We start from the raw sequence: 19,471 nt of genomic DNA, 5'->3' as shown, positions 1-19,471 counted from the left end.
ATGTTACAAGTTTGCATCAATGATCGAATTCATATCCAGGTACGCAATTATACAACAACATTAGTGGATTAAAATGTATGAAGGATCGATTGATGACGGTGGACATCAGAGGTGATGGTGACGCTCATATATCTCTCTCTCTAATCTCCATTTCCTCTCTAACTCTGTTACTAAAGATAGAGATAACTAAATAGATGGACACATGGGCTTTATGAGGTGTAATAAAACAAAAACACACATGTAAGAGCATTCGCATCTCATTCCATATATTTTCCCTATAATTTAGCTAAAAAACACCATTTCATAAATTTATTTATCATTTTTCAAAATTCTTCCACATTCTATTCCCTATTCATATCCATAAATTAATTCTTTATTATTTTTTTTCTCTTTTGTCTTATTATATAGTAAATGGTGATTGGGAGATATGTGATATATTATATGGTATAGATAAAAAATGAGTCCCTATATTTAGGGATTTAGTTTAGTTGCCATATAACTCATCCATATAATAGAGAATGGATTGGATAGGTGATTTTGATGATTTTCTTAAAATTTACCCTAAATTATATGGGTTTGCCGACTTTAAAGAATGGATTGAGAATGCTCTAAGGTTATGAAGAATAGACCTTGTGTATAAAAATATAAGCTAGTGGTACAATAGGTAATGCATGCGAATGTTGTGGATATACTAGTACCTCAGCATGGACATTAGTTTGCATAAATTAAAGTGTTGGTATAATTTCTGCTCTTATTTCTTTTCAATCACTATGTTTAACATTCAAAAGTCAAAATAGAAAGTAAATTTAATTTTCATTAGTTTCAACAAATACCTGCACTTAATATAAACAATATGAACTGCATTTCGAGATTGGCTTTTCATTTCCTTATCGCTTATAGGTTGAACGATACCATTATTGACTTTTGAATGTCAAAAAGGTTACTTTAGTCCCTGAAAAAGACTGCCAGATCTCATGGCAAGAAGTTTCAAGTTTTCGTGCAACAAGAAACTCCTAGAATTCTGTTACATTTCGTTCCTTTTAATACGCTTCACCTCCTGCCAAGTCCCTGCTACAGCGCGCAGGAATTGACAACTAGTTTGGTTTAATTTGGTTGCTATTAAATGAGTTTTTACACCCTTACTTTATCCTGTCAAACTTCAAAAAAGAATCACTGAATAGTGACTACTTTTTATAAATTGAAATTGTTTTAATCCGTGTCAAATTAGAGTACATATATTTCTAAAATAATCTAGATGTGTTTATGATGGCGTGTGGTTTTGTAATCGGCCCTACCAGTGAACTGGTAATACGATCATTTAAATAACCGGTCTAATTATGAAAACATTGATTATAATGCAACACTTACCTATAATTATGAAAAAAAATACCTAAAATTGAAAGTCCATAACATAGTTTAAAAGTTAAATTAAGTTATGATTGCTTGTGCTGGTCCTACGGATCCATAAACTACATTAACTAGCTAGCTAAAATCCGCTGTGTCTTTTTCGCGGCCGGCCACTTCATCAGGTTTCAACAATCTGAGAAGACATTTTTAACTACTTTAGAACCACTTACATTATTATAGGTATTTAAGAAGGTTCGTCAATTTTTCATTTGTCTTGGATTTTACCATTTGGAACCTTTGTTCATAGACAGCTAATTATTTGATTCCTTTGCAACATTATACTTGCCAACTGCGGCCAAGATTATATAAGTGACTAAACTTAATTATCTAGCAATTTGCAACATTAATGGAGTCATCCAGGACCCATTTCATCACTTTCGTTCTTTTTCTTTTGATACCTATTGTAGATTCACTCTCCTTCAATTTGACCAACATCGGTCCAGAAAACCAGAACCGAGAAATAATTACTGAAGGTGACAGAGGTTACATCTCCAATGGTGGTATCCAGGTGACCCCAGATGTGATTAGTTCCAATCGAAGCGGGAGATCTGGACGGGTAACATTCACCAAACCATTCCATCTTTGGGACAACAGAACTGGTGAGCTAGCAAGCTTCAGTACCAGTTTCACTTTTGTAATTGATTCAGACAGGGCTACACCGTATGTTGATGGCCTCACATTCTTTCTAGTTCAGAATAATTTTGTGCTCACCAGGGGCCGAGCCATGGGGCTTCCAGTCAACTACACAACCAATACATTCAGGAGCCCATTTGTTGCGGTTGAGTTTGATACTTTTTGGAATGATTTTGATCCATATCTCTCTCCAAATTTAAAAATCGGTGCTCATGTTGGCATTAATATTAATTCTCTGGTTTCTGTTAGATATCAGAAATGATTAAGCAATGTAACCAGTGGGGGTGTGTGTCAAGCTTGGATCGCATATGATTCAGTGTCAAGAAATCTTAGTGTTTCGTTCACTGGTTATCGAAATAATATGGTCGTGCGACAAGGACTTGTTTACACGGTTGATCTCAGGAATGAGTTGCCCGAATGGGTTATCTTCGGGTTTTCTGCAGCCACCGGAGCAAACTTCCAGAAACATAACGTGCGATCTTGGGCTTTCAATAGTTCGGATTTGCAACTGAACCCCAGTCCTAATATAGTGAATGGGGGGAAGAGCAACGTGAGATTAATAGTTGAAATATCGGTTCCTGTTACCTGCTTCTTGGTTGCGCTTGCATTCGTTTGGTGGATGAGGAAGAAGAATAAGAAGAGGCAGAGCAAAGAAGATGGGCATGAAGGTTTTACATTGGATGAAGAGATGAACTATGAATTCGAAATGGGCATTGGGGCTAAAAGATTCTCTTACGACGAATTAGCTCATTCGACTGTCGAGTTTGCAGAGAAAGAGAAGCTCGGAGAGGGAGGATTTGGTAGTGTATACAAAGGGTTTTTAAAATATTCGAGCACATGTGTTGCGGTCAAAAGGGTGTCAAAGAGTTCAAAACAAGGGATTAAGGAATATGCATCAGAAGTTAGGATCATTAGTCGATTGAGACACAGAAACCTGGTGCAACTCATCGGTTGGTGCCACGAAAAACGTGAACTCCTTCTTGTTTATGAATATATGGAAAATGGAAGCTTAGATTCACATATTTTCCAGGCGAAGAGCTTACTGACTTGGGGCACAAGGTACAAAATCACCCTAGGTCTGGCTTCAGCTTTGATGTATCTACATGAAGAATGGGAGCAATGTGTTTTGCATAGAGATATCAAATCTAGTAATGTGATGCTAGATTCAAATTTCAATGCGAAGCTTGGTGATTTCGGGTTAGCTAAGCTGGTTGACCACGAGAAAGGCTAGCAGACAATGATGTTAGCCGGAACCATGGGGTACATGGCTCCTGAATGTGTAGTGACCGGGAAGGCAAGCAAGGAATCAGATGTTTATAGCTTTGGAGTTGTTGCCTTGGAACTAACACATGTGGACGAAAATGTATTGAGTTCAACGACGAAGAAAATAAAATACGCTTACTAGAATGGGTTTGGGAGCTTTATGGGACCGGGAACCTTTTAGATGCTGCCGACCCATGTCTAGATTTCAATTTCGAGGAAGAAGAAATCAAGTGTTTGATGACAACTGGGTTATGGTGTGTGCATCTTGACCCAAAGTTTCGCCCATCAATGAGACAAGTGATTCAAGTATTAAACCTTGAAGCTTCAATGCCCATACTCCCTTCAAAGATGCCAAGGGCGTCTTACTTGACACCTTCCATGTCTTCTTTATTTGATGTCACTTCAATCATCCATAACCAAGCATGAAAAAGCGTAGAAGATACAAATTCCTAAAAGCAAACAACGACAACAAACAGCTTCTTATTCTTATTCTTATTATTATTATTATTCTTATTCTTCTTCTTCTTCTTCTTCTTTTCTTCTAATCCTTTCATATCACACTTACCCTCAGTATAGTTTTCAAATTATATCAGAAGAGATCGATTGTTGTTAAGTATATTTGGGTTAAGCCTATTATGGTTAGCTTGTTCGAGTTAGATTTTATATTCTGTATATGTATGCTTGTACGTTGTATTAAAACAATTTATCGCAATAAAATATCTCTTTTCACCTTCACATGGTATAAGAGCTGTAGAAGTTCTATTTATGTCGGATATTAACTCCAAAACCACATTTCGCCGGCCGAATTGTGTCATTTTTCGGCCCCGTGTACTCAAAACATATTAGCTTTATACATGTTAACTGCACACTAGCTTATCTACTCCAAGCATCACCACACACATAAACAAATATTCAAAACTGATCCAATGCCCCTAGCTACCACCCAACTAGCTCCATTGCCACCATGTGCCATGCTATAGTTTTTCTAGTTCTTATTTCTTTTTAGTGTCTGTAACTAGAAAACCACTAAAGTTGTTTTTGGTGCATTATTTTGACCTAAACTATCAGTACCGCCATAACCATAGTTCTTTTTAAGTTACAAGCTACATATCCTCTCTTCATATTTAGAAGACGTATAGTTGATGTAACACCCCGTATATAAGCACACGTGTATAATGAGTATTTGCGACATAAATCCTAAGCATTAGATGATCCTTTATGGCATTGGAGAAGTCAAAGGACTGAAATTGGCAAAAGTGCAAAAGTTGGAGTACATGGACTAATCTGTCATTTTTTGAACCTAAAGCCATATTTTACACGTACTGTTACATGTTGCAACTAAAATTTTGTGACAAAACACTCTCATTCTCAGCCATTATTTGTTCAAGATCGATCATCATAACTCCAAGAACACATCTTCAATCACGCGTACACTTCGTTAAGCAAGATTTTTTCGTGTTCTACACTTAGTGCTTCATCCTCAAGCCTTTGTACAAGTTATAATCGGGTTATAATGATGTATTGTCGATCCAAGAATCAAGTTTAAGATCATCAGTAATTGGTAAGAAACTTGAATTGGACCTTATTTACCTTAGGTATTGCCATGTTAAGGTTATGGCACTTAGTATTGGTTAAATGCTGATTTGTTAGTGTAAAAAGCTTATTCAATGATTGAAATGAGAAGAGACTCGAGATTTGGTGTATAATACCTTTCGAAAACTCAATTCTTAGCTTAAACCAGTATTTCAGTTAATTAAACTGGCACATAAACATGTTGCATGTTAAGTTTTAAACATTTTTAAGTATTAACCGAGCCAAAATGCTTCTTAACTATGTTGATAAACAGATGGACCAATAAAGAAATTTAAACTTTGGTTTTTTTGCTTAAACATGTTGACTTAGATTTCTGATCAAAGATGCATTCTCTATGCCATACTAAGGACCGTACGATCTCTGTTACGCAAAATGTAAACTAATTTAATATGAGATGGGCCAAAAAGAAACCAAATACTATCACTACGGGTCGTATGACATCATACGGGCCATATGATGTTCAAAACAGAAACTTGATGTTTATAAAGCATGGTTTAAATTAGTTTAAAACATGAATCAAGACCAAGATGTTAATTTAGGGTTTATACTTGAGATCGACTTGACCCCTTTTAGTATCTATAAACTTAAAACACACGAGCCTGACCTGTAGGTCTATTTCAAATAGGTGTTTACCACAAAGAGAATCGAGATATTCGAACGTCCTAGCTTCAAACAAAGTAGTGAGTTAATGTTAGGACTTTTGGAACTGGGACATCCTATGTAAATGTGTATTTTATAAACACTACTTGATCCATATTTATGTTTGGCTAATATAATTACTCTCTAAATCGACTAAATTTGTTTCGACCCCTGCTAAAAACGACATCCGTCTAACGACTCATTTTTCTTTAATTAGCATGACATTACTAGAACTATATTAAAGAAAACCAACACAAGATTAACAACCACCATCTTAACCAATCAGATTCATTACCAAATGCCTCTAACAATAATCACTTTCCTATTTTACACAAAACTTGATCATACAAAGGGTAAAAAAGGAAAACAAAAATGGGCTTAAAGACTTTACAAAGTAAATAGCTTAGGAGGAGTCATATAGTAAAGGCCTTTGATGAGGTAACATTACCAGTAATAACATTAGGAGCCATAGTATCCTTCAACCTAACCGGCTCGACTTGAATTACCTGCTCTGGCACAAACTTATCACCATCCACCTTAGCCAACACTTCAAAATACTTTCTTGTGATTGTAGGCTTGGTTCTCCATTTCGGATAACCCGCCAACTCGGGCCCATTTCCAAGAGACCTCTTTACCTGAAACCCGATCTTCACAAACGTTTGGGCCGACACGTCTGCTTTCAACACCTTGAAGGAACCATCCTCATTGGCTTTAGGACCAAAGATAGAGGAGAGTAGTTTATCAAAACCAATCAAATGTTGTTTGACCCGTTAAGCTACTTGATGGGCCAGAATGTGTTTGACCCGTTGACCAACAAGTTGAGCTCGGGTTGGTTGGCCGAGGGGGAGGGTGTGGGTGTGGGGTAACTGAGAGATGTCGGGCCCACAATAGATAGAGTGGTTGGCCTTGGGTACGAGCCGCGTGCCTTAGGTGGTCAGCTAAGTTTAATATTCGTGATGCAAACCCGTCTTGAGGTTTGGTCAATGGAAGTTCAACCTTAATGGGTGTGAGTAAGGTAACTGATTTGGCGCCCTTGAATGTCACAACGGCCCCGTCGGCTATGATCACTTTTCTCACCGCAGTACCGTCTATGTGATGCTGCATATTATTTAACTTGTCAGTCATTAAACAGTAACCAAGCTATTGTTCTAAAAATGCTACTTCAACTTTTTCTTGGTTATAATTACAAAGACTCACATTTTAATATTGTTCCAAGCTAATGAAAATTTTTAAAGCCAGATGGAGGAGTTATGAAATTTGATTACTAGATTGGAGGATGTTTTTAACCGTGTTTCATAAATGTTCCTCTTAGGCAGTTTAATGAGTTAAAAAAACTTCACTGCCATTGATCAATATTTAAACTTAAGTAGTTTTTCGATTGAGAAAAGTTTGATTTAAAGTTAATGGAACAATGATAAAGTAACTTAGATTATTATGACCACTTTTTCCATACAGAGCGGCATGTCAGACCGGAAACCGACTACATATCCGGTCTGGTCTGGTCTGGTCTGATTTAGTGTAATTAAATCATCTCAACTTGAACCGATCGAATTGGCAAACTGCACACAAAATTTAACAGTTTCGTATTGTGTTAATTAGTTAGTGTACATATTGTTGGATTTAATGGTCGTTTCGGGTCAAGTCAACGTGACCGACCCGAATGTGACCCGGACTGAGTTACACCGGGGGTGACGAGATAAAGGCATATTTAAATGTTAATTAGGCCCGACACAATTAATTAGATGGACAGATAATGGACTAGGCTTTGTTTGTTAATTGGGCTCAAGCCCAATTTGTTAACTTGTTTAAAACCTACTAATAATACTATATATATAGTAAGATATTATTATTTAAAGATAACCAATAACAAAGCATAAACTCTAATAGCCACCACCATCTCCTGCGCCGTTTTCCGGCGACCGGTTTTCCGGCGAGGCTAAATCCGGCCACTACAGCTACTGTACACCACCCAAATCATTACAACCTCTCATTGGTTGCCTGTGCTACATCCTGTTACTGTCCAATCACCCTCAGCCGTCCCCAATCGTTTTTCCGGTCACTCGGTTTTCCGGTGAAACTGGTTCCGGCGATTGTTAGCTGTTGTGAGCTGTTGATGTTGTTCCATTGACGTTCGCCAACCATCATAGCTGCCGGATCTGACTTGTATCCCCTTCTGCCGCCGTCCATCTCACCTGCCGGAATCCGCCGCCGCCGCCGCTCACCGCCGCCGCCGCCGGATCTTCGTTGGGTGTCAATTGTGTCATCTAGCTCTTCTTGTTAACCCCTCGGTGTCTTTCCGGTTTGTGTATAACCGAGGTATATCGAATACTCATCTATGGTTGTTTACTTTATGTTTAATCGTACTCGTATATTGGTTGTAATCGGATCCGGGTTTTTGGGTTTTCGGTTTTGGTTCGTTTAATCCTTTAATCGTTTCGCTGCGTTTTATAACTCATTTATATACTTGTATATTAATATTGATTAATAACTATTAAACGAAATCATTAACTAAAACGGGTTTAAATACTTGACCGTTTTTGTTCCGAACCACCGTTGAAACCCAACAGTGGTATCAGAGCCGCGGTTACAACGTACGAGTCGATCCCGGTTCGTTAAAACCGGATCTACATCTTAAACTTTAAATCGTTTAAAGTTTATAGATCTAGATTTAATTTCGGGTGATTTTGAGTTGGTCAAAGTTTTGTTTATTTTATTTGACCAAGTCAAAACGACCCGAAATTCGTGTAAATTGAATATGTAAATCCGGCCCCGGCCTATGTGTTTGTTTGGTTGTGTTTGTTGATTGAGCTTATTTTGGCCATATGGTTGGTTCAAAAGTTGTAAAAAGGTTATTATTTAATTTTCGGTTTTCTTTGGCCATAAAGATGGTTCAAATTTGTAATAGGACATATTATGTTAGTTTATAAATTTGTAATTAAGAAGACGCGAAGATAACCGAGGACGAGCTCGAGGACCTTTTGGATTTAGTGGGAGTTCGGACAAGACGACGGGATGCACGGAGAAGTCCATCCTTGTGGTTGTTTGTGTTGTGAACCCCTTGACCCGATCGGTCTCCCTTATTGGCTCTAGCGAGACCGATCAACTTTTGGCCATATGGATTTACATATTTTTGTTATTTGCTATTTGTGATTGCTTGGTTTGTTTATATTAGGATTATAATATCACCAACCTAATATCAAATAAATTTGAAAATAAACATTTTATTAACCAATTATGTTTTGCAAATTAAAAATGTTTTGATTTCCAAAACTAATAAGTTATTTTCTATTAACTTAAAATTGGTTAGTCATATCGCGACAAACTTAGTTTTTAATAGGTTATCTAAAACTAAGTGTCCTGAGAGATGAAAGGGTTCATCTATTCGTCCCGATAATAAATACAGTAAAATTTGACTTTTACTCTATTTGGTAATTTTAAAATTTATCCCAATTTAAAACCAATAGTTTATGTCAATCCTACTACAAGTCACACTTGAGGCATACTGCGAAATTTCGAGTGTTTGGAGCTACAGCACCGCACTTGTTTTCTAGCCTATCCCATCAAGGTGAAAGCGTTTCATTGACACATCCGGCCCTTTCACACGTCACGGTACTAGGACAACTATTACTTTACTCTCCTGTTACGTGCTAAAGCTGTCTGGAGACTTAAAGTTGGCAAATATAAGGCAAAACGTATCTATACAGACAATCGTTGTCTCTATAGGCCTCATAACCGAGAGTTGTGCTCTATTCACAATTGGCAATCGTTGTCAGTCTGCCTAACCACTTATTAATGTTGTTTGCTACAGCTGCCTTTAATAACTGGAAGCCGGATTCTCATACTCCTAATTAATTAATGTTATTGTGTCATTAATAATAGGACTACAAAGTCAAAAATACTAATTAAATTTACTTTTGCTTAATTAATCAGATGTCGTCAAACGAATACTCACCCTACGCCCTTAAGACTATCCTTGAGAAGGATAAACTGAACGGTACCAACTTCATCGAATGGCACCGCAACTTGAGACTTGTTCTGACCATGGCAAGCGCCTATATGTTCTCGATGGACCAGTTCCAACCGAGCCTGAAAACAACACAGCCGCTGCATGAAAAGTTCTTGACAAGCATAAGGATGACTCGGCTGGGGTCTCCAGTATTATGCTAGCCACCATGACTTCTGAGCTTGCTAAAGGCTTGGAAGACTTTGGTGCCTATGAGATGCTTGAGCAACTCAAGGGCATGTTCCAGAAACAAGCCCGTCAAGAACGTTTCGACACCATGAAACAACTCATCAGTTGCAAGATGGCAGAGGGGTCTCCCGTCAGTGCTCATGTTCTTAAGATGAAGGGGTACATCGATCAGCTCAAGAAACTTGATTATCCCATGCCCGATGAGATTGCATCGGATTTCATTCTCAACTCTCTCCCCAACTCATACGACCAGTTCGTAATGAATTTCAACATGAATGGTTGGGTGAAGACAGTGCCGGAGCTTCATAACATGCTTAAGACGGCTGAGATGAACATTCCTTCTAGGACCAATCAAGTTCTGATGATTCGATCTGCTGGTGTTAAAAAGCCAAAACCAAAGAATCGGGGTTTTAAGGGAAAATGCAAGAAGAAAGTTACTGTTGCTGCCAATGTTGCCACCAACACTAACAAGGTAGTTGCAAAGAAAAATCCGCCGCCCTTTGAGGAGCGCAAGTGCTACAAATGCAACCAAATGGGGCACTGGATGAGAAACTGCCCGAGTACCTTGCTGAGATCAAGAAGAAGAGAGCCAATGGTGAAGGCTCTTCTGGAGGTATTTCCATATACGTTATTGAACTTTTCACTGTCTCTAGCAACACATGGGTATTTGATACCGGATGTGGTTACCACATCGTTAATGTCTTGCAGGAGCCTGAGAAGTGGAGGAAACTGAATAAAGGCAGCATGTAACTCATTGTTGGAGATGGGAAGAGAGTACCGATTCTGGCAACTGGAGTATTTCCTTTTACTTGTCCATCTGGCCTAGTTTTTCCTTTCAATAATTGTTTGTATGCTCCTGGCTTGACCAGAAACATCATTTCAGTTTCGTTGTTATTTGAACAAGGATTTAAGTATGTTCTTAATGGCATGGCTATTTCTGCTTACTTAAATGATATCTTTTATTTTGAGGCTAAACCTCGAAATGGTATTTATGAGATTGATGTTCAACGTGACAATAACGTATATCGTCTTTCAAAACGTATCAAGACTAGCGTCAATGATACTTTTCTATGGCATTGCCGACTTGGCCACATAAGCAAGGCAAGAGTTAAAAGACTCCAATCCGAAGGGATTCTTGAACCCACAGGACCGGACTCTTTCAACAATTGTGAGTCTTGCTTAGCTGGTAAACTCGCCAAAGACTCCTTCACTAATAAAAGTGAACGAGCAAGTGATCTGTTAGAACTCATACATACTGATGTATGTGGACCTTTCAGAACCATGACTAGAAACCATGAAAGATACTTCGTTTCTTTTATCGACTATTATAGTCTGTATCTTATGAAACACGAGCACGAAACTTTTGAAAAGTTCAAAGAGTTTCAAAGCGAAGTGGAAAAACAACTTGATAAAACCATTAAGATACTTCGATCAGATCGAGGTGGAGAGTATCTCAGCACAGAGTTCATCACTCATCTAAAAGAGCATGGAATTGTTTCACAGCTCACTCCACCTGGCACACCCCAACTTAATGGCGTGAGCGAGAGGAGAAATCGAACTTTGCTAAACATGGTTCGATCAATGATGTGTAGAACTAACTTGCCTCACTCATTTTGGGGTTACGCCCTTATGACCGCCGACCGCATTGTCAATCTAGCACCAACTAAAAAGATAGACAAAACTCCATATGAGATATGGTATAAGGGAAAGAAACCCAAATTGTCTTATCTTAGAGTATGGGGATATGATGCTTACATCACAAGTGAGTCTGATGACAAACTTGATCCCCGCGGCGAAAAAGTTATTTTCTTCGGATACTATTACAAGAGCGGTTATTACTTCTTTCATCCTGATACAAATACGATTTCTGTCAGAAGGAAAGGCTACTTCCTTGAAGAAGAATTTCTTAGTCAAGGAACTAGAAGTTACATTGTCGATCTTGAAGAAATTCAAGAACCACAACTAACTGCTGAGGAAGTTGGAGAGTTTGATCAACAAGTTGTTGTTGCTGACACATCAGACGTGAACACAAACGTTCGCAGAAGTAGTAGGACTCCCGTACCAAATTCTAGATACTTATGTCATCTAGATGGTCCCGAAGTCTTATTAGTAGCCGAGTCTGGGGACGAGTCTACTAACTACAAATATGCTATCTTGGATCCGGAATCCAAGAAATGGCAAGATGCCATGAACGCCGAGATGCAATCCATGCATGATAACCAAGTTTGGAACTTGGTTGAGCTACCCCCCGATAGTCGGGCAGTAGGGAGCAAATAGATTTTCAAGAGAAAAACTGACATGCATGGAAATGTGAAAACCTATAAGGCACGGCTAGTCGCGAAAGGTTTTACTCAAACTCAAGGTGTTGACTATGATGAAACCTTTTCGCCCGTTGCTATGACTAAGTCAATTAGGATATTGCTTGCCATTGCTGCATACTATGACTATGAGATATGGCAAATGGATGTAAAAACCGCTTTTCTTAATGGGCATCTTTCTGAAGATGTATATATGGTTCAGCCTGAAGGTTTTGTCGATCCAAATATCCTAATAGGGTTTGCAAATTGAACAAGTCCATTTATGGGCTTAAGCAAGCATCTCGAAGCTGGAATCTTCACTTTGATGAGAAAATCAAAGAGTTTGGTTTTGTCAAAAATGAAGATGAGCCTTGTGTTTACAGAAAGGCTAGTGGGAGCACTATATCATTCCTCATCTTGTATGTGGATGATATACTGATCATTGGGAACAACATTCCTATGCTTAAGGAAGTTAAGCACTGGTTGGAATCTTGTTTTGCGATGAAAGATCTTGGAGAAGCCGCATATATTCTGGGAATAAAGATCTATAGAGATAGATCTAAGCAGATTTAGGGCTTAGTCAAAGTACTTACATAGACAAAGTGATAGAACGCTTCTCAATGGAAAACTCCAAGAAAGGAGCTGTTCCAATGACTAAAGGAACCGTGTTGAGCAAATCGCAATCTCCGGCAACGGACATTGAATCTAAACGTATGCAAGCAATTCCATATGCTTCTGCGGTTGGCTCTATCATGTATGCTATGTTGTGCACTAGACCTGACGTCTCGTATGCCTTGAGCATGACCAGTCATTTTCAACAGAGTCCTGGCATTGCCCATTGGACTGCTGTGAAGAACATTCTAAGGTACTTGAATAGGACCAAAGACATGTTCTTGGTGTTTGGGGGAGTGGAAGAGGAGCTCACTATAAAGTGTTACACTGATGCTAGCTTCCAGACTGACCGAGATGATTCTCGCTCACAGTCGGGTTTCGTTTTCACTCTCAATGGAGGAGCTATTTATTGGAAGAGCTCCAAGCAGAGTGTAGTGGCGGATTCTACCACCGAATCCGAATACATAGTTGCATCAGATGCTGCTAAGGAGGCTGCATGGATGAAGAAGTTCATCACCGATCTCGATGTGGTTCCGAGTATTCACAAACCAATCGAGATATTCTGTGATAACACATGTGCTATTGCTCAAGCCAAAGAGCCAAGGTCTCATCATAGAACCAAGCACATTCTGAGGAAGTTCCATCTTATTCGGGAAATATTGGAACGAGGTGACATCGTGATAAGCAAAATAAACACAGATCAAAATCTAGCTGACCCATTAACTAAGCCGATGACTCAGGACAAACATGATCAGCATAGAGATGCTATCGGGCTTAGAGTTGCTAGTGATTTATTTTGATTTAGTATTTGGATATATGAACGTTTAATCAGTTGTACTTTTCTGTTCACTTTTGATTTAATGGTTAAATGCAAACGTTGAATAATACAACTGTGTTCATTTTAATACGTTTAATCCGTGAATATTGTATTCTAAATTATCCGTAGTTGGTCAGACTCGTGGGAGCGATTCTAAATTAAGACTGTTCTGACTTTGGACTCAAGTAGTTGACTTCCAAACTCACAGACCTCATTATGAATGACGTTGGATGTAACTCGCATCAAATCATCTTCATGGATCTTGATCATAAGATGTTTTGATAATAGTATGCTCATTTAGTATCCTTAGACCTGAGATACATATTCGAACTCTCGTTTACCGAGGAATATTCTTTGATCATGTCAACCGCTGTTGCGTAACTGCCAGCCATAAAGGCATTGGTTGGGAATGTTCTGGAGTTCAGTGGGAGTTGTATGTAGTCAAGATGGGATTCTGTACTCTTACATTAAAATGTAACAGTTAGACATATTGGCGCACTCGTTGATTCAAACTGGCAAAGTGTGAGGCCTCACCCAAACTAACTGTGTGTTTGATTGGACCACTTTGACTCTATATCGAGAACTACAATAATTGAACACTATATGAGATTGATATGATCCATGTCTTATTGTTCAATTGATGTCTTGTACATATGACAATGATTACTATAAATTCATTATCTTGCAATAAGGTATTCCAAGATACTTTGGTTATGGATTTAAAAATGTCATATTCGGTTGGGGACAGCTATGTGTAGCTAGAACGCCTCTAGCTGTTAGCGTTGTGATACTTGACCCAATACGTCCAAGTGGGAGATTGTTGGATTTAATGGTCGTTTCGGGTCAAATCAACGCGACCGACCCGAATGTGACCCGGACTGAGTTACACCGGGGGTGACGAGATAAAGGCCTATTTAAATGTTAATTAGGCCCGACACAATTAATTAGATGGACAGGATAATGGACTAGGCTTTGTTTGTTAATTGGGCTCAAGCCCAATTGGTTAACTTGGTTAAAACCTACTAATAATACTATATATATATAGTAAGATATTATTATTTAAAGATAACCAATAACAAAACATAAACCCTAATAGCCACCACCATCTCCGGCGCCGTTTTCCCGCGACCGGTTTTCCGGCGAGGCTAAATCCGGCCACTACGGCTACTGTACACCACCCAAATCATTACAACCTCTCATTGGTTGCCTGTGCTACATCTTGTTACTGTCCAATCACCCTCAGCCGTCCCCAATCGTTTTTCCGGTCACTCGGTTTTCCGGTGAAACTGGTTCCAGCGATTGTTAGCTGTTGTGAGCTGTTGATGTTGTTCCATTGACGTTCGCCAACCATCATAGCTGCCGGATCTGACTTGTATCCCCTTCTGCCACCGTCCATCTCACCTACCGGAATCCGCCGCCGCCGCCGCCGCTCACTGCCGCTGCCGCCGGATCTTCGTTGGGTGTCAATTGTGTCATCTAGCTCTTCTTGTTAACCCCTCGGTGTCTTCCCGGTTTGTTTATAACCGAGGTATATCGAATACTCATCTATGGTTGTTTACTTTATGTTTAACCGTACTCGTATATTGGTTGTAATCGGATCCGGGTTTTTGGGTTTTCGGTTTTGGTTCGTTTAATCTTTTAATTGTTCCGCTGCGTTTTATAACTCGTTTATATACTTGTATATTAATATTGATTAATAACTATTAAACGAAATCATTAACTAAAACGGGTTTAAATACTTGACCGTTTTCGTTCCGAACCACCGTTGAAACCCAACACATATATTTTTAGGGTCCTACTATACAAACACCACCTTCATACGGCCCATATAACCATGCTCCTGTTATACTGTCTGTATGACGCGTCAGTGATGTATGGACTGTATCATTGTCCTTCCTTTAGACGTAGCCTATACTTAAAAACCCTAAAATTATTTTATGTCGTCATATGGTTCCGTACAAGGACTTACAAGTAGCGAAAGATTCAAGTTCTTGGCATCTTGAATCCACAGCTCCACTGGACCTGCAAGCTGAAATGGAGCCAATGCAGGTGACTTGTGTGAACTCTTCTTCGTTTTCGCCGGCAACACATTCTCATGGCTGGTATTTCTTGCATGCTCCTCCACTTGCAGAATGGGCAAATCCTCATGTTGCCATTGATTCACATCATCCAAAAGTTTCAATGGAAGAATTTTATCATCCATTTCCAAATAAATTTCATAAACAACAGATCGACCAACTAAAGCGTCCCTCAAATCAAATCCAGATATCTTAAGATCATCCGATTGAAGCCCTAATCCCCCTAACAATAACTTCTTTCAAATCCTGAAACACAAATCAATTGCAAAATTTCTATTAACATCTTGACAATGATGTACGGATGAGATCGGTACTGGTTATTGTGCCCAAAAAAATACCAAAAACGAGTGAAAGCATGTTGGTATATACATCATTGAACACACCGAAACAGAAAACATGAAAAACGAATATCGACACCAGTGTTTGGTTGGTACAAATGTGTTATGTTACCAGCAACATTGAAAAAATAAAACGAAACCAAAAACATGAAAAATTAATACCGGTTTTGTGTTAGATCGCCACGAATTTGTTATGATACCGATACCGGTATCATTGAAACTACAGAAACCGGAACACGAAAAACAAATACCGGTACCATTATACTAGATTTTTACTATACCGATACTCAGCACCAAATTGCTCATCCCTTATGGTAAACCTGAAGAACAATTTAGCTTCTCAACACATTATAATAATTTACTCACCGATACGGCTTTAGGATAGCGATTCACGTCTGTTGTTGAGACCGCTGCCATCGAAGCAGTAAAATGAATCGTTAAGGCCAAAAACATTGCGTAGCTAGCGAAATTTGAATCTCTAACAGGCATTGAATCGTCAAATTCAAATTGAAAGGTGTAACGGTTTAAGAATCGCGGGGGTTTCAACTGGTGATCAAATTTGGAAAGCTGAAATGGAGTCAATGCAGGTGACTTGTGTGAACTCTTCTTCGTTTTCGCCGGCAACACATTCTCATGGCTGGTATTTCTTGCATGCTCCTCCACTTGCAGAATGGGCAAATCCTCATGTTGCCATTGATTCACATCATCCAAAAGTTTCAATGGAAGAATTTTATCATCCATTTCCAAATGAATTTCATAAACAACAGATCGACCAACTAAAGCGTCCCTCAAATCAAATCCAGATATCTTAAGATCATCCGATTGAAGCCCTAATCCCCCTAACAATAACTTCTTTCAAATCTTGAAACACAAATCAATTGCAAAATTTCTATTAACATCTTGACCATGATGTACGGATGAGATCGGTACTGGTTATTGTGCCCAAAAAAATACCAAAAACGAGTGAAAGCATGTTGGTATACATCATTGAACACACCGAAACAGAAAACATGAAAAACGAATATCGACACCAGTGTTTGGTTGGTACAAATGTGTTATGTTACCAGCAACATTGAAAAAATAAAACGAAACCAAAAACATGAAAAATTAATACCGGTTTTGTGTTAGATCGCCACGAATTTGTTATGATACCGATACCGGTATCATTGAAACTACAGAAACCGGAACACGAAAAACAAATACCGGTACCATTATACTAGATTGTTACTATACCGGTACTCAGCACCAAATTGCTCATCCCTTATGGTAAACCGGAAGAACAATTTAGCTTCTCAACACATTATGATAATTTACTCACCGATACGGCTTTAGGAAGCGATTCACGTCTGTTGTTGAGACCGCTGCCATCGAAGCAGTAAAATGAATCGTTAAGGCCAGAAACATTGCATAGCTAGCGAAATTTAAATATCTAACAGCCATTGAATCGTCAAATTCAAATCGAAAGGTGTAACGGTTTAAGAATCGCGGGGGTTTCAACTGGTGATCAAATTTGGATCTGTTTTATTTGTTTTTTTTTTGGATTTCTTTGAACTATATTTGTTTCGTTAAAGGTAGAATACAAAATTGGTTAATAGAGATTTAATTAAGAGATGCTCATATGAAGAAGATGACGTGGGAATGATGGTAGGGAGTATATTCCGGCCATGGATTTGAGTGGTCGAATTGTAACTAGCGATCAAGAGAGTCCGGTAATTGTGGCGGGTATGACACGATTGTTTGAAAAATAAAAATATTTATTTAGTGCTTTTGGACAATACCAAAATCAAAATATAATATAATCATACCGTTTTAAGTGTTCAAGGTTCCAAGTTAAGTTTTTGTCATACAACATAATTTTGATCAACATTCTTTTAGCTATTCAAGCAGTTGAGTTTGAATATTTATTGACAAATTTGGCATAACCAAGCCAGTCGAGCTCACGCTTTGTTAAGCCTCAGGTGCATAATTTGAACCCTCCGGTCCTCCACGATAGAAGAAAGGCATTTGGGGACCCTGTTAGTATTTATTACATCAAATTACTTTTATATTTTAGTTTTCAGCTTTTGGTTTCAGCCAAAAAAAAATAGCATTGAAATGAAGTTAAGAAAATATTTCTATATTTTAGCTTTTGGTTTCAGCCAAAAACAAAATAGCATTGATATGAATTTAAGAAAATGTTGTAGGGTAGTTCACCAATTCCAAATGAACAAACATAAAGTGACAACCATTCATACATTTGCTAGATTTATTATTTAGCCTCACTAGTATAATATTAGCATGTACTAGATTCCTATATGTTAGTTAGCCATTCAAAGCGGGGGACAATTTTTTATCTGTTTACCTGTCTATTGATTGTAACTGGATTCGTACTCAAATTATGGTGAACAAAGTTGTAATTTCATGTCGCTTATATTTGGATCTGGTATTTGGACAATTGGGATATTTTCAGGTTTAGACTTTAAAGTCAAGATGAGATCATTCAATCTCCTAGTTTTTTTAAACTTTTATATTGTACACAAGGATTCGACACTCAATTATAAAGTTGAATGACGTGTTTTTTTCTACTTTGATACTGTAAGATTATATTTGTGTCAAATTTCAATAACTTATTGTGTTAGCAAGTTATTCAAAGTATCCAACTAAAAGAAAGAAAGTGTATTTGACTATAACATGGCCTTCATGACACTTCATGATCTCGTTAATACTTAATTATACATGATCCATGTGGTTTGACTCTGGTGTAATGTTTGCGATCTAAGTAGTGGAATTTAAGTTTGTTTTCGGTTTAACTAAATTGTAGTGTTAATCTATAAACAACAACCCGCTATAAAGTTCTACTTTATTGAATTAGACGCCTGCTAAGGTTATTATACCGAAATACTTTGAAAGTTTGACTTTCATCTAAACATTGAGGAACAAATTAATCTTTAAAAACAATTGTTTAATTTAGGATGTTAGAGTTGAAGGTATTGGATTTGAATTTAAATTTAAGTTTATCTTTATCTTAAGGGTTAGGCTAAATGTATCATCTTCCATACTTATCATAACCCATCATCGAATCTAAACTTTTAATTCATTTAACAATTTTTATAATCACCAAATTTAGTATATCGGTGATTTTTTATAACTTGATATTTGAATTTTATAAAAACTTTTTATCAAACATTCAGAACATATAGGCTATGTGTTATACTAAAGAGTTGTTTCAAAGAGTCTTGGAGGGTGCTGATATGGCAGCGAAAAGGTGCGGGGAACACCACAATGTTGTAGGGGGACAAAAACAATGAAATAAAACAATTACAAGAATATTGATCGAAGCTAACATTGTGAATTAACAAAATGCAATTCATCTATATTTTAATTAGTTTTATTTAATTCTATATCACGCTTTCATTTTCATAAGAATAAATGATATATGTCGGCTAAGGATAACTATCTACGTATTATAAATTTATAAAGAACTTCTTAAACATTTGTTGAATGTTTCTGACTTTTTATGCATTTGTGTTGGGTTATAAATGACTCATGACGGTTTGTAATTAGGGGTGTTCAAAACTAAATAGTTAATATAGCCTCCCGAGACCATATCCGAAATTATGGAT

At 37.8% G+C, this 19,471-nt stretch overlaps 2 pseudogenes; one reads left to right on the top strand and one right to left on the bottom strand.

Annotated features, from left to right (window-relative positions):
• Positions 1 to 1,574: 1,574 nt before the first annotated feature.
• Positions 1,575 to 3,768, top strand: LOC143630001 (L-type lectin-domain containing receptor kinase IX.1 pseudogene; annotated as a pseudogene).
• A 2,180-nt stretch (positions 3,769 to 5,948) lies between these two features.
• LOC143629996 (protein TUNICAMYCIN INDUCED 1-like) lies at positions 5,949 to 17,081 on the bottom strand (annotated as a pseudogene).
• Between the last annotated feature and the right edge of the window lie 2,390 nt (positions 17,082 to 19,471).

Source organism: Bidens hawaiensis, unplaced genomic scaffold (genome assembly GCF_021521415.1).
Source record: "Bidens hawaiensis isolate Kalapana, Puna unplaced genomic scaffold, B.hawaiensis_p1.1 tig00005502_1, whole genome shotgun sequence".
Lineage (NCBI taxonomy): Eukaryota > Viridiplantae > Streptophyta > Magnoliopsida > Asterales > Asteraceae > Bidens > Bidens hawaiensis.
Note: the sequence above shows the minus strand (reverse complement) of the source record. Positions and strands in the feature narration are given on the sequence as shown.